The sequence below is a fragment of the Cherax quadricarinatus genome, chromosome 48 (assembly GCF_038502225.1).
Source record: "Cherax quadricarinatus isolate ZL_2023a chromosome 48, ASM3850222v1, whole genome shotgun sequence".
NCBI classification, from domain to species: Eukaryota; Metazoa; Arthropoda; class Malacostraca; order Decapoda; family Parastacidae; genus Cherax; species Cherax quadricarinatus.
In genome coordinates, this window is record NC_091339.1 from 2,164,896 (window position 1) to 2,182,102 (window position 17,207).

The 17,207-nt window shown below is 42.3% G+C and overlaps 1 protein-coding gene and 1 non-coding gene across 3 annotated transcripts in view; both read left to right on the forward strand.

Annotated features, from left to right (window-relative positions):
* The window catches only part of LOC128696112 (uro-adherence factor A), a 1,051,771-nt gene that overhangs the window by 561,833 nt on the left and 472,731 nt on the right, over window positions 1-17,207 (forward strand). The window lies entirely within an intron of this gene.
* Window positions 16,821-16,939, forward strand: LOC138854081 (5S ribosomal RNA). The gene has a single exon (XR_011393290.1). It is a non-coding gene; the product is annotated as a 5S ribosomal RNA (ribosomal RNA).

Here is a 17,207-nt window from a genome sequence, read left to right on the forward strand (position 1 = left end):
CAAGCTTCTAATGTAGATGTCTTTTAAACAGCCACCAATCTCCTGGTCGATATTTAAGTTCCATTCGAAGAAGAAGTCCAGGGATGTTATTACAATATACAAGTTCTTCATCTTGGCTGAAGTAAGAAAGGAGTTCAACCTCTCTTGTCCGATAAGCTGTTATTTTAACTTCTTGTTGTAGACAGTTCTTTTCTTTTAGTCTGGATGCTAAAAGTTCAGATGCTTTGACAGACTGAGGTCACGTATCATATCATTGAGTTCTTCTTGGGAGAACTACAGGTTGTTGAAATGCTTTATATTCACTCCCATTGCTATCATCTGTGTTGCATCCTAAGCCATAAGTTTCTTAACATCTGACAACGAAAGGTCAGGATGAATCTTGTTGTAGCTAGCTGGCCCAGTGGTTAACGTGTCGGTCTGGAGTTTTATGACTCACTGATCGCGGGTTCTAACCCCGCCCGTGGTATGGTTTGTTTGTAATCGTGTCATTACGATTTCGTGAGTCGAGTCTTATAAACACTGGTATGGTAACATCTTCACTGTGTGGCACAGGTCTCCTTGCTGACTCCATATCAGGATATTCCCACTTGACTTTTTAATATCGATTGAAACCTTTCACATTCACCATACAGAAATAATCGTCGTGGTGGTTTTTCGGCTCTCTCCACACCACAGGTACACTGAAGTTTAAACTTTTCCTTTGCCTATTTTTTCACTGTCGTAAGCATTCTACACAGGTTTTGCAAACCATATGGGGAGCCCAAGACTTGTCTTGTTCTCTAAGCACCACTCCAAAATAAGCAAGATTAGCTTGTTTTATAAAATCTATGATTTTTTCTTTGTTTTTCCAAAGAGTTTTCGCCACAAATGTAGGAAAATGCATTGGGATTATTTAAACAGATTCTTAGGGAAGAACTTAAGTTTATCTGCAGAAAATAACAAAATTAAGGTTACAATATTGTCACGTTGTCGTTGTTGATACAACTCCTCTCATTAAATATTAAATCATTTAAAAATGAAATTCTGATCTTTATTAAAACTATCTGTATATACAAATTGTCACTACATATACACATAAGTTTCCTCTTAATTGAGGGTAGATATGCAGTATCTGACAAACTGGAGACAATTTGAAAAATCTACTGCCATTTTCGAGTCCAAAAACCCCAAAATACCCTAAATACCTTCATCAGTCTTTGGCATTTAAATATTTTTGGTTTGTTATTGACCAGTGCTGAGAGGTAGAACACTCTCGCCACAGACACTGGTGTAGGTGGCGGTCTGTGAGATAATGTATAATACACAACTGAGTTGCTTTGAAAGGAAAAAAAATAAGGTAGGTATACTAGTACAAAGACATATAGCAAGACTCGCCTGTGTTTGGACAGTGTTTCACTCACAGATGAGCTTCTACAAGCCATGATTTGGTTTAAAAAAGATAACCTGTGGGCGAAACGTTGTTCAAGTGAACTTGTTGCTCTTCCGTAAGTGTCTTTGTGGTACTATACAACACTGAGTTGCCACTATAGAACACTATACAACACTGAGTTGCCACTATACAACACTGAGTTGCCACTATACAACACTGAGTTGCCACTATACAACACTGAGTCTGCTCTGAAAAAAAAAGAGAAGCAAACTTTCCTTTGTTCCAGCTCTTGAATAAATAATTCACGGGAATTATATTATTATTATTATAATCAAGGGGGAAGCGCTAAACCCGGAGAATTATACAGCGCCTGGGGGGGGGATGTGGAAGGCATTCAGGCTTAATTCGGGGAACTGGAGCACAGATCCAATTCCCTAAATCAAGAGCCCCTCACCAACATCAAGGAACCTTCCTTGAGGGGACGGGAATTATAGTCTTCAGAATTATTATTGTATACTTATTTCGTTGCTAATAATACTACCATTGTAAATAAGGAAGTCATTTTTTTTCCTTCTTGCTGATAATACATTCATCAGAGAGTGGAAGTTGACGACGAGAAGCAAGGGCGTGCACGCGCTGTTAATAAGGCCAGTGTCCATCTAGCACAGCTGTGAATGTGGCAGGTGTTGGTGCGGCAAGAAACAACCACTGGCGTGTGCTGCTGAAGATGGTAGTGTCTACTAACGCAGATGTCAACGTGGCAGGCGCTAGTGCTACAGTGGTGGTGCAGGACGAAGTACTCACTATAGACCGTATGTTTGCTAATAAAACGTGAATGTGGTACCTGACAGGCCAGGCCGCGGGAACATTGATCCCCTGAACCATCACCACGTAAACAACAGCTAGACTGCCCTTGTCGACTGTCTAGTTGTGTGTGAGTGTGTCGACACTATAAGACTACTGGGGCTTGGATTCCAAGGCCCAACTAGTAGTATAAGCAGTGTAATTTACACACTGTACCAGAATATCGCTTCACAATCACCAAACACACACATCTGAAATACAACTTGCGTGCTTGACAGTAATTACCGTAGATATTTTCAAGCCCCTGCAATAATAATGAGAATTATGGCAGAGGAGAGGAACGTTGTTGTTGTAAGAGGTGAAGAGGGAGGCGGGGATGAGGAGGGAGGATGAAGACAAGAGAGAGTAAAGGAGGAGTGAAGATATGAGAGAGAGAACACCTGGAGCACTCTTCTGTTCTTCCTTCCTACTCTGTCTTTCCTCCTCCTCTTTCGCTTTTTCTTCTCATTCTCCCTGCCTCTCATCATTATCATCCTCTTCTCCTATTGTTCCCCTCCTCCACCGCTACTCCTCTTCCTCCCTTAATCCTCCTCGTGCTTCCTCCTCCACTCTTCCCTACAGTTTCTCTTCCTCATTCTGGTCTCCTTTTCGTCCTCCCTCTCCAGTCTCCCCCTCTCTCCAGTCCTCCACCTTTCCCAGTCACTCCCTTGCCAGTCCTTCACCTCCTCCCTCGCCCCTCTTCCTCCTTTGCTCCTTCCATCTACCTAACCTCTTTTCTTCCTCTGTCGACCCTCCTCAGCTTCCTCCTCCTCCTCCCCGAAGAGGTGGTAGAAGGATGTAAGAGGCAGGGGAGAAGTGTAATAATGAACCCAGGGTAAGTTACAATAAAAATGGAGTATAGTTAATGAAGGAGGGAGCATCAAAGTAGTGATACCAGGAAAAAACATTGAGAAGGACGAGTTTTGACGTAATAAAAACAAAGTTTATGCAAGTAATGAGAGAGAAAGAGAGAGAGAGAGAGAGAAAGAGAAAGAGAATGCTAATCTCACAGCTGCTTAAATATAAACATAGATATGAGATGAAACTTAATGTCTAGCTGTCATTCACATAAGACACGCACACACACACATACACACACATACACACACATACACACACACACACACACACACACACACACACACACACACACACACACACACACACACACACACACACACACACAGCACCAGTTTGGAACCCACACCTGGTCAAGCACGTCAAGAAATTAGAGAAAGTGCCAAGGTTTGCAACAAGACTAGTCCCTGAGCTACCAGGAGAGGTTAAGGGAAATCGAACTGACGACATTGTAGGTCAGGAGAGAGAGGGGGAACATGATAACGACGTATAAAATACCGAAAGGCATTGACAAAGTGGACAGGGCTCGAATGTTTCAGAGATGGGACACAGGAACAAGGAGCCACAATTGGAAGCTGAAAACCCAGATGAGTCATAAGGATGTTAGGAAGTATTTCTTTACCCTTAGAGTTGTCAGGAAGTGGAATAATCTGGAGAGTGAAGTAGTGGAAGCAAGTTCCATACATAGCTTTAAGAATAGGTATGATAAAGCTCATGGAGCAGGGAGAGAGTGACTTAGTATCGATCAGTGAAGAAGCGGGGCCAGGAGCTATGAATCGACCCCTGCAACCAGGTGAGTACACACTCACTACCCTGGAGGATGAACGTACTCCAGACACAGTTAAAAAGTGTGATGAGAGAGAGAGAGAGAGAGAGAGAGAGAGAATAAACCAAACACAACAATGAAAGTGGTAATTACCCTGGTAAAAGAACTGAAGGTCTCTGGTGTATATAATCATAACACCTGGTGTATGTAGTCATAACACCTGGTGTATGTAGTCATAACACCTGGTGTATGTAGTCATAAGATCTGGTGTATGTAGTCATAACACCTGGTGTACAACCTGTCAATATTTACAGACTGCAGGTCAGTCTAGCTGCCTCACCTGACCTGTACTTCCAACAGAAACTTGTTTTCAAGACTGTAAAACGTCTCTTATCTTCAGGCGACATTTCGTTTATCTGCTGATAGAGAGTCGAAGAATACTGGACAGTGACTGGTGTTACGAGACAGGCGTGTCACAACAGTGACGGGTGTCAAAACATTGACGGGTGTGTAACGTCAGTGACAGGTGTGTCACGACAGTGACAGGTGTGCCACGACAGTGACAGGTGTATCACGACAGTGACAGGTGTGTCACGACAGTGATGGGTGTGTCAAAAAATGTAGGGTTGAGCAGTAATGATATATTACTCACCCTGAGATTTTTTTTTCCCTAAGCACTAAGTTCATGGGTTTCCCCGAACACTAAGGCTTCTTTCCTAGCCCTGTTTTGCTTTCTTTCTTGCCTCTTTATTTTTAACACAAGGTTTTACAAGATTAGGTTAAGGTTCTTAACTTTATTCACACTCTAAGAGCTGTTACCTACATCAGCTTATTTGAAAGCCTTTTTATTGTTATGAGACATACAGATAGGGAACTGGACGATATTGGAGCCATCTGTGGGCCAACGACTTCATTTGGTCAACTGACTTTATTTCGTTGATGTCATGCTGTAACTAACATGTTCCAGATAAGAGTTATCCTAGGAATAAATGATCTCAAATGAAGCGATGTTCTGGAGAAGGTACAGTCAGTGTGTAGTTGCTGTCTGCTGCCCGTCTTGTTATGTTGAAGCTCACTTCTCGCTGTCCTATGAGTGGAGTCAAGTGTGGTACTTTGACAATATTGGCCTTGTACATACCAGTAAGACCACCCACATTAGTGTTGAAGGCTCTGCTCAAATGATAGATCTATCCAGGTTGGGTCCAGGCGAGAGACGTGGCGTTTTACTTTGTTCTCTGTTCTGTCAAGAAGTCTCAGATGAGACGGAGAAAGCAGAGCATACTCAGGGTGTGAGCGTACTTGTGCCTCATACAGAATCTTTCAACCTCTACTGTTGAGCAGATGCGAGATACGTCGAAGTGCTGTAAGCTTCCTGGCCGCTTTATTTGCAAGAGTTGCAACGTTATTCTTCATAGTCAGTTTGGAGTCATATTTCACCCCAAGGATATCAACTTCGTCACCGGGCACCAACACTCTCCCATTCATTCTTACCACTGTTTCAATATTACTAACATGATGCCTAGAAACCATCATCAATTATGTTTTCTCAGGAGCAAATGTGACCTGACATCGTTTTCCCGAGGCTTATATAGCTGTGAGCTGGTAATTGACGTAATTTATCTTGGATAAATAAATGTCAGAGTACAGTCGTCTGCATATCCTTGGGGATTCTGGGATCAGTAGTAGACATTACAAAGCAGTGGCCCAACACGCTTCCCTGTGGCACGCTTGCTGCAATAGAGTGCCTTGCTGAGTCTGTCCCGTTGAGAAATACACTTAGAGATCTACCATGAAGGTAATCACTGAGAAGACATAGTGTAAAGCCCGCGCTTCCCAGCGCATGCAGTTTTGTCTAGAGTTCCAAGTACCATACTCGGTTGAAAACTCCAGCAATGTCTAGGGCTACTACACAGTTGACTTTGGATTCATCCAATGAGTGGTGTCACTTAGTGGAGAGATTTAACAGCAGATCAGCAGCAGATTGACTTTTCCTGAAGTCATATTGAATGTCACGAAGAAGCGAGTGGTAGTCGGAAAACGTTGTTATCTACCGTGAGATTATTGTCTCAAGAATATTGCCAGTGATTGACAGGAGTGACACTGGTATTATTGTACCTTCTTCCTAGCTTTGTTTTACCCAGTTACAAGCTCTGTTACCTAGTTCCCAGTTCTGTTGTACTTAGTTTCTAGCTCTACTGTACCCACTTCCTAGCTTTGTTGTACCCAGTTCCTAGTTCTAGCTCTGTTGTATATACTTATAATCTGTAGGATGCATTAGCACTAAACCCGTAGGGGCCATCCAGTGTCGCGTGAATAAAGGGAAATTTGTATGACTGGAGGAAGGGGAAGGGTAGCTCATATTCCTTGGATCAAGAGCACGTCGCCAGCATCTGAAGCACCCTGTCTCCCAATTTGGAGGGTTAAAAGATGGATATGGGTTGATTTATGAGGCGATGGGCTCTTGATCCAAAGCATTGGAGCTAATGGCTCCTTGGATCAAAACCGGATTACTCCTCATCACCCGGGCGCTGTATGAACCCTGTGAGTTTATCGCTTCCTCCTTGAATATATTAAGACACATAGGTAACACCTGGGTATCTTTATTTGAAGACGTTTCACCAACCATTGTTGACTTTCTCAGTTCAATACAGAGATGTACGTGGAGATTGGAAGATGAGGTGATGAGTCTTTCAGTCTGGAGGTGGTGTTCAGTACCATAATCATAATTCATCAAGACTGAGGTACTCAACATCGGCTTCCAGGCTGAGAGACTGATTACTTCGTCTTAAATTGTCTCTGTGTATAATTATGTAAGGCTGAAAGACTGATTAACTCTTCCTCTGTCTTCTGTGTATAGTTCTGCAGGGCTGAGGGACTGATTACCTCACCTTCCACTGTCTATAGTTCCGTAATTCCGTAAGTTGGAAAGACTGATAAACTTATCTTCCATTCTCTTCTGTATATAGTGCTGCAAAGCACTTATTGCATCATCTTCCACTGTCTTCATACATCATCTTTGTACTGAATTGAAAAATCCACTGATTGTTGCATCGTCTCCAAATAAAATTGCGTAAGTGTCGGACATCTGCCTAATTCTTCATCTCGTCCGTATTGCGTACCATTATTGTAATGACTATAACATGGTTATGGGGTGAAGTATTCAATAAAGCTGATAATTATAAGAATTCTGGCACCTTATTTAAATAAAAAATAGCGTTATTGGGAAAGAATTGAAAATAAAATCGAATCATGCCTTTGGGAACTGAATTTGCATAACTTATTCAATATGGTCGCTCACGCTAGAAGGAAAGGTTGGAGGAGCTTCACATGGACTTGGTCATGTTGAAAGAACTGGTGAACGTGAAGGTTGAAGGATCTTCACATGGCCTTGTTTATGGTGAAGGGTGAACGTGAAGGTTGAAGGATCTTCACATGGCCTTGTTTATGTTTGGAGAACTGGTAAATGGTGAACGTGAAGGACCACGACAGATTTCTTATGAGGTTTTCCCGTGTATAAACACAAGTTTTAATGGCCTTTGCAGTGTAATGAACAATTGTCAGAACTGATAGAAAACCCACTTGTTGATAGTGGAGCATAAGAGGAAGAGTGGCTGTTTGTTTCCACCTTCATTCCCAGTCTAGTGGTGGAGGCATACAGCCAATTACTTTTATGTGCTTTATTGTCAACATGTGGGTTTGCTCTCGGCATACACATGACATGTTTGCTGTATGTTTTGTTTACGTTTATATACACATTCCTTTCAGAGGCAAGTAAAGATCACACGTCTTGTGTTTTATTAAGTCATCGTTCTTTCCAACCCACAAGATGTAAAAGATTGTGGGAGGATTCAGAGAATTGGAGGGAGTAATGGTAAAAGTGTACTTGTGGGAAGTGCAGGAGCTGTGACTCGACCCCTGCAACCACATATAGCTGAACACACACACACACACACACACACACACACACACACACACACAAAGGTAACAAAGTTGCTGTAATCCATTTGTTCTTATCTGGTGATCGTCCTGCTGCTGGGTCCCACATACTTCCACTTGTCTATTTCAACGCCTGTCTTGCAGATGGGGCACCTATAGTACATCTATAGCAGGTGAAGCACCTCTGATACATTTGTAGCAGGTGAAGCACCTCTGATTATTGCAAGTGGAGTACATGACACCTCCTTTACAGGTGGAATAAGTCTGTCACCTGTGTACCAACTGTAGTACCTGGTACCAGCCGACACTGGTACCCTCCCTCTTTGGTACCAACCAACATTGGTACCAACCAACATGTATACCAATCAACACTAGTACCAACCAGAACTGGAACCGTCCAGCACCGGTACCAACCAACACTGATACCATCCAAAACTGGTACCATCAAACACCGGTACCAACCAACACTGGTGCCATCAAACACTGGTACCATCCAACACTGGTACCATCAAACACTGGTACCGTCAGACACTGGTACCATCAAACACTGGTACCATCCAACACTGGTACCATCAAACACTGGTACCAACACTGGTACCATCAAAAACTGGTACCATCAAACACTGGTACCATCCAACACTGGTACCATCCAACACTGGTACCATCAAACACTGGTACCAACCAACACTGGTACCATCAAACACTGGTATCGACCAACACTGGTACCATCAAACACTGGTACCAACCAACACTGGTACCATCAAACACTGGTACCAACCAACACTGGTACCATCAAACACTGGTACCATTCAACACTGGTAATATCAAACACTGGTACCATCCAACAATGGTACAATCAAACACTGGTACCAACCAACACTAGTGCCATCAAACACTGGTACCAACCAACACTGGTACCATCAAACACTGGTACCATCCAACACTGGTACCATCCAACACTGGTACCACCAAACACCGGTACCATCAAACACTGGTACCATCAAACACTAGTATCGACCTACACTGGTACCATCAAACACTGGTACCATTCAACACTGGTACCATCAAACACTGGTACCATCCAACACTGGTACCATCAAACACTGGTACCAACCAACACTGGTGCCATCAAACACTGGTACCAACCAACACTGGTACCATCAAACACTGGTACCATCCAACACTGGTACCATCCAACACTGGTACCATCAAACACTGGTACCATCCAACACTGGTACCACCAAACACCGGTACCATCCAACACTGGTACCATCAAACACTAGTATCGACCTACACTGGTACCATCAAACACTGGTACCATCCAACACTGGTACCATCAAACACTGGTACCAACCAACACTGGTACCATCAAACACTGGTACCATCCAACACTGGTACCATCAAACACCGGTACCATCCAACACTGGTACCATCAAACACTGGTACCAACCAACACTGGTACCATCAAACACTGGTACCAACACTGGTACCATCAAACACTGGTACCATCCAACACTGGTACCATCAAACACTGGTACCAACCAACACTGGTAACATCAAACACTGGTACCATCCAACACTGGTACCAACCAACACTGGTACCATCAAACACTGGTACCATCAAACACTGGTACCAACCAACACTGGTTCCATCAAACACTGGTACCAACCAACACTGGTACCATGAAACACTGGTATCGACCAACACTGGTACCATCAAACACTGGTATCGACCAACACTGGTACCATCAAACACTGGTACCGTCAGACACTGGTACCATCCAACACTGGTACCGTCAGACACTGGTGCCATCAAACCCTGGTACCAACCAACACTGGTACCATCAAACACTGGTACCAACACTGGTACCATCAAACACTGGTACCAACCAACACTGGTACCATCAAACACTGGTATCGACCAACTCTGGTACCATCAAACACTGGTACCGTCAGACACTGGTACCATCCAACACTGGTACCGTCAGACACTGGTACCATCCAACACTGGTACCATCAAACACTGGTATCGACCAACACTGGTACCATCCAACACTGGTAATATCAAACACTGGTATCTACCAACACTGGTACCATCAAACACTGGTACCAACCAACACTGGTACCATCAAACACTGGTATCGACCAACACTTGTACCATCAAACACTGGTATCAACCAACACTGGTACCATCAAGCACTGGTACCGTCAGACACTGGTGCCATCAAACACTGGTACCAACCAACACTGGTACCATCAAACACTGGTGCCAACCAACACTGGTACCATCAAACAGTGGTATCGACCAACACTGGCACCATCAAACACTGGTACCAACCAACACTGGTACCATCAAACACTGGTACCAACCAACACTCGTACCATAAAACACTGGTACCAACCAACACTGGTACCATCAAACACTGGTACCGTCAGACACTGGTGCCATCAAACACTGGTACCAACCAACACTGGTACCATCAAACACTGGTACCATCAAACACTGGTACCGTCAGACACTGGTGCCATCAAACACTGGTACCAACCAACACTGGTACCATCAAACACTGGTATCGACCAACATTGGTACCATCAAACACTGGTATCAACAAACACTGGTACCATCAAACACTGGTATCGACCAACACTGGTACCATCAAACACTGGTATCGACCAACACTGGTACCATCAAACACTGGTATCGACCAACACTGGTACCATCAAACACTGGTACCGTCAGACACTGGTACCATCCAACACTGGTACCATCAAACACTGGTATCGACCAACACTGGTACCATCAAACACTGGTATTGACCAACACTGGTACCATCCAACACTGTTATCGACCAACACTGGTACCATCCAACACTGTTATCGACCAACACTGGTATCGACCAACACTGTTACCAACCAACACTGGTACCAACACTGGTATCGACCAACACTGGTACCAACCAACACTGGTATCGACCAACACTGGTACCAACACTGGTACCAACCAACACAGCAGCAGCTGGTGTAGAGCAGTGCTACACTGCAGCAGCTGGTGTAGAGCAGTGCTACACTGCAGCAGCTGGTGTAGAGCAGTGCTACACTGCAACAGCTGGTGTAGAGCAGTGCTACACTGCAGCATCTGGTGTAGAGCAGTGCTACACTGCAGCAGCTGGTGTAGAGCAGTGCTACACTGCAGCAGCTGGTGTAGAGCAGTGCTACACTGCAGCATCTGGTGTAGAGCAGTGCTACACTGCAGCATCTGGTGTAGAGCAGTGCTACACTGCAGCAGCTGGTGTAGAGCAGTGCTGCACTGCAGCATCTGGTGTAGAGCAGTGCTACACTGCAGCAGCTGGTGTAGAGCAGTGCTACACTGCAGCAGCTGGTGTAGAGCAGTGCTACACTGCAGTAGAGCAGTGCTACACTGCATCATCTGGTGTAGAGCAGTGCTACACTGCAGCATCTGGTGTAGAGCAGTGCTACACTGCAGCAGCTGGTGTAGAGCAGTGCTACACTGCAGCATCTGGTGTAGAGCAGTGCTACACTGCAGCATCTGGTGTAGAGCAGTGCTACACTGCAGCATCTGGTGTAGAGCAGTGCTACACTGCAGCAGCTGGTGTAGAGCAGTGCTACACTGCAGCAGCTGGTGTAGAGTAGTGCTACACTGCAGCATCTGGTGTAGAGCAGTGCTACACTGCAGCAGCTGGGAGTCGCTCTTCATTAATGGAGTCATAAACTAGTTATAGCTGAACTAACGTGTTTCTGTTGCTCTACGACCCTTGTGGGTTTTGTGCTGATGAATCTAAGGATAATGTGAGTTTTGTGTTCAACGTTTGAATTGCTCTTTCCTGAAGCCTAGTTACATAATACATTCATTTTTATAACCTTTGCTCTTGTTCAGAATTTAAGCATTTTTGGAGGCTAACAGAGCCTCAGTTTGGTCTTGCTGTTTGAGGCAGGTGTGTCCAGAACCTCAATTTAGTCTTTCTGGATGAAGCAATTGTCTATAGAACCTCAGTTCTGTAGACAGTTGCTCAGAACGTCAATTTAGTCTTGCTGGTTTAGACAGGTGTGTACAGAACCTCAGTTTAGTCTTGCTGGTTGAGACAGGTGTGTACAGAACCTCAGTTTAGTCTTGCTGGTTGAGACAGGTGTGTACAGAACCTCAGTTTAGTCTTGCTGGTTGAGCAAGGTGTGTACACAGAGACCTCCACAATTTCCCTCGACAAATCGTAGCTGAGATCGAAGACAAATTATGAGAGGCGAGCTGCGGGTCGGTGGTTTGTTTACCTTGTGTCACTATGGCGGCCATGGTTGCTAGGGAGGTGACGTCACGCACACTGACTCTGCCCTCTGCTATACATCTCTGCTCTTGAAAACTGAAGCTAAATACATGTATTTATTGCACTTTAATTTACATACTGAGGTGCTGTTCTACCCTAGATCATTTTAAAGTCTAACATTAACATTTTAATGTCTTCATTAACATTTTAAAACTTAACATTAACATTTTAATGCCTAACATTAACATTTTGAAACCCATCATTAATATTTTAAAGCTTAATATTACATTTTAAAATAACGTTAACATTTTTAAACCCAAAATTAACATTTTAAAGCCTAACATTACCATTTTAAAGCTTAACTTTAATATTTTAAAACTTACATTAACATTTAATACCTAAGTAAAGAGCGAGTGGATTAACATTTTAAAGCTTAACATTAACAGTTTAAAACCTTACATTACCATTTTAAAGTCTAATAATAGCATTTAAAAACCTAACATAACATCCCCACTCTTCATTTTCTCGGAAACTACCCACAACAGCCGGGTACTGAGTGAGCTGTCTCGGGTGGATTACTTTCTCACATGTGGATTACTTCTTCCTCACATGTGGATTACTTCCTCCTTACATGTGGATTACTTCTTCCTCACATGTGGATTACTTCCTCCTTACATGTGGATTACTTCCTCCTCACATGTGGATTACTTCCTCACATGTGGATTACTTCCTCACATGTGGATTACTTCCTCACATGTGGATTACTTCCTCACATGTGGATTACTTCCTCACATGTGGATTACTTCCTCACATGCGGATTACTTCCTCACATGTGGATTACTTCCTCACATGCGGATTACTTCCTCACATGCGGATTACTTCCTCACATGTGGATTACTTCCTCACATGTGGATTACTTCCTCACATGTGGATTACTTCCTCACATGCGGATTACTTCCTCACATGTGGATTACTTCCTCACATGTGGATTACTTCCTCACATGTGGATTACTTTCAGAAACAGTAATTTATTTTCATATAATATTGACGGTTACTGGAATGATCTGTTTTTTAATCTGTAATATTTTTTCCGCATAGAGGAGGAAGCCGGAGTTTTAATTATGGACTGTACTAGTTTTAATAATAATGATGGAATATGAGGCAGTAGTTTTAATTATAATGATGGAGAAATGAGGCAGTCGTTTTAACTATAATGATGGAGAAATGAGGCAGTAGTTTTAATTATAATGATGGAGAAATGAGGCAGTAGTTTTAATTATAATGATGGAGAAATGAGGCAGTAGTTTTAATTATAATGATGGAGAAATGAGGCAGTAGTTTTAATTATAATGATGGAGAAATGAGGCAGTAGTTTTAATTATAATGATGGAGAAATGAGGCAGTAGTTTTAATTATAATGATGGAGAAATGAGGCAGTAGTTTTAATTATAATGATGGAGAAATGAGGCAGTAGTTTTAATTATAATGATGGAGAAATGAGGCAGTAGTTTTAATTATAATGATGGAGAAATGAGGCAGTAGTTTTAATTATAATGATGGAGAAATGAGGCAGTAGTTTTAATTATAATGATGGAGAAATGAGGCAGTAGTTTTAATTATAATGATGGAGAAATGAGGCAGTAGTTTTAATTATAATGATGGAGAAATGAGGCAGTAGTTTTAATTATAATGATGGAGAAATGAGGCAGTAGTTTTAATTATAATGATGGAGAAATGAGGCAGTAGTTTTAATTATAATGATGGAGAAATGAGGCAGTAGTTTTAATTATAATGATGGAGAAATGAGGCAGTAGTTCTAATTATGATGGATGAATAAGGAAGGAGTCTTAAATATCATGGGGAAGGAGGATGCAACAGATATCATATTACTTTCTCAATCAAGTCTGTCATAAAATTATTTTGACTATAATAGTCTGATGGTTTCAGTGTTTGTAGGTGTTATATATATATATATATATATATATATATATATATATATATATATATATATATATATATATATATATATATATATATATATATATATATATATATATACATTGTAAAAGCCTTTTGGCTGCATTGATTGTAGAAGTCTTTTAGCTACACTGTAGTCTTTTAGCTGTGTTGATTGTATTGGTCTTTTAGCTTCAGTGATTGTATTAGTCATTTCGTACCAGCGATTGTAGTAGACTAACGGTTATCAAACTACAAGTAATTGTAGTTTGATAGCCTCACTGATTGTAGTCTGACGGCTCACGTGATTGTAATAATTTTACAGCTCCAGTGATTGCAGTAAGCTAATAGCTTCAGTGATTGTAACATTCTTATAGCTCCAGCGATAGTTGTAGTCTGACAGATCAAGTGAGTATAGTTTGACAGCTTCATTGATTGTGGTATGACATCTCCAGTGATTGTGGTAACTTGACAGCTCCAGTGGTTGCATTAGTCTGGCAGCTCTAGTGATTGTCATAACCTGACAACTTCAGTGATTGTAGCTGTCTGACAGCTCCAGAGATTGTAATAGCCTGACAGTTTCAGTGATTGTGGTGACCTGAGAACTTCGTGATTATGGTAGCCTGACAGCTCCAGTGATTGTGGAAGCTCAACAGCTCCAGTAATTGTGGTAGCCTGACAGCTCCACTAATTGCAGTAATTTGACAGCTTCAGTAATTGTGGTAGCCTGACATCTCCATTGATTGTCGTAGCCTAACAGCTCCAGTGATTATGGTAGCCCGGCAGCTCCTGTTATTGTGGTAGCCTTACATCTCCAGTGACTGTGGTAGCCTGACAGCTCCAGTGATTGTGGTAGCCTGACAGCTCCAGTAATTGTGGTAGCGTGACATCTCCAATGATTGTGGTAGCCTAACAGCTCCAGTAATTGTACTAGGCTGACTTCCCCTCAGTGATTGTGGTAATCTCAAAGCTCTAGTGACTACATGATTGTAGTAGTCTGACAGCTCTAATAATTATAGGCTGACACTACAGTGATTGTAGTAGTCTTAAGAACATAAGTTAGAACACTGCAGCAGGCCTACTGGCCTATGCGAGTCAGTTCCAATTCTCCCACCGGCTTAAGCCAATGTCTTAAAGGAGAAGCACGCCATCCGACCTAGTAGCACAAGCTAGTCAGGTCCAACTCACACCCACCCACACTTACTCATGTATTTATCCAACCTATTTTTAAAACTACATAACGTCTTAGCTTCTATGACAGTACTCGGGAGTTTGTTCCACTCATCCACAACTCTATTGCCAAACCATTGCTTTCCTTTATCCTTCCTGAATCTGAATTTTTCCAATTTAAAACCATTGCTTTGAGTCCTGTCTATGTTACATATTTTTAGCACGCTGTTTACATCCCCTTTATTAATTCCCGTTTTCCATTTATACACCTTTCTAGAGAGTACAGATTCAGGGTCCTCAGTCTATCCTCATAGGGAAGATTTCTGATACATGGGATCAACTTTGTCATCCTCCTTTGTACGTTTTCCTGAGCATTTATATCCATTCTGTAATACGTTGACCAAAACTGTGCAGCATAATCTAAATGAGGCCTAACCAAAGATATATAGAGTTGAACAAGCTGAAGACTTCTATTATTTATGCTTCTTGATATAATGCCAAGGATTCTATTCGCTTTATTGCAAACACTTATGCACTATTGTCTTGGTTTCAGATTACTGTTAACCAGAACTCCTAAATCCTTCGCAATCCGTAATATTAAGATCTACATTATTTAGTTTATATGTTGCATGGTTATTTTCCTATCCAACATTTAGAACTTTGCATTTGTCTATATTAAACTGCATCTGCCACTTCTCCGATCACTGCATCAGTCTATTCAAATCATCCTGGAGTGCTCTAATGTCCTCATTAGAATGAATTGGACAGCCTATTTTGGTGTCATCAGCAAATTTGCTTTTGTCGTTATTTATTCCCTCATCTATGTCGTTTATGTAGATTGTGAACAACAACGGGCCCAAAACTGACCCCTGTGGAACACCGCTTGTGACGTGCCCCCATTCTGATTTCTCCCCATTTATGCAAATTCTGCTGCCTATTTGTCAACCATGCCTTTACCCAGGAAATAATTTCTCCTCCTATTCCGTATGCGTTAAATTTTCTCAACAGCCTCTGATGTGGAACTTTATCGAATGCCTTACTGAAGTCCATATACACCGTATCATATTCATTACCATGGTCTACGTCCTTAAATACCTTAGTGAAGAAAGTAAATTCGTAAGACAGGAACGCCCCTTTGTATAACCATGTTAGGATTCATTAATCAATTCATGCCTTTCAAGATGGTTACGGATTGCTTTGGCAATTATTGATAACATAAATTTACCAACTATGGAGGTAAGGCATATTGGTCTATAGTTCGAAGCTATGGACCTGCCACCTGCCTTGTAAATAGGTATTACATTTACCATTTTCCATTTATCTGGCACTATGCCAGTTTGTAGTGATATATTAAAAAGATTAGCCAAAGGTATACTAAGTTCCTCTTTACATTCCTTTAAAACCCTTGCAACAGTTCATCGGGGAATTTAAACTGATAGACTAAGTGATTGTAGTAGTCTTAAAGACTAAGTGATTGTAGTAGTCTGTGAGCCTCATTGATTTAAGTGTGACAACTCCTGGGATTGTAGTAGGCTGTCAGCTTCAGTGATTGTAATCTTACCGATCCAGTGAATGTGGTAGTTTGACAGTTCCAGTGATTGTAGTCTGTTAGCTCCAGTTGTTGTAGTCAACGGCCATACCACGTGTCAACGGCCATACCACGTTGAACGCACCGCTTCTCGTCCGATCAGCGAAGTTAAGCAACGTTGGGTTTGGTTAGTACTTGGATGGGTGACCGCCTGGGAACACCAAATGCTGTTGGCATAAAAGCTTTTCGGGAGGCCCGGTGACCTGGTGGTTAAAGCTCCCGCTTCACACACGGAGGGCCCGGGTTCGATTCCCGGCGGATGGAAACATTTCGACACGTTTCCTTACACCTGTTGTCCTGTTCACCTAGCAGCAAATAGGTACCTGGGTGTTAGTCGACTGGTGTGGGTCGCATCCTGGGGGACAAGATTGAGGACCCCAATGGAAATAAGTTAGACAGTCCTGGATGACGCACTGACTTTCTTGGGTTATCCTGGGTGGCTAT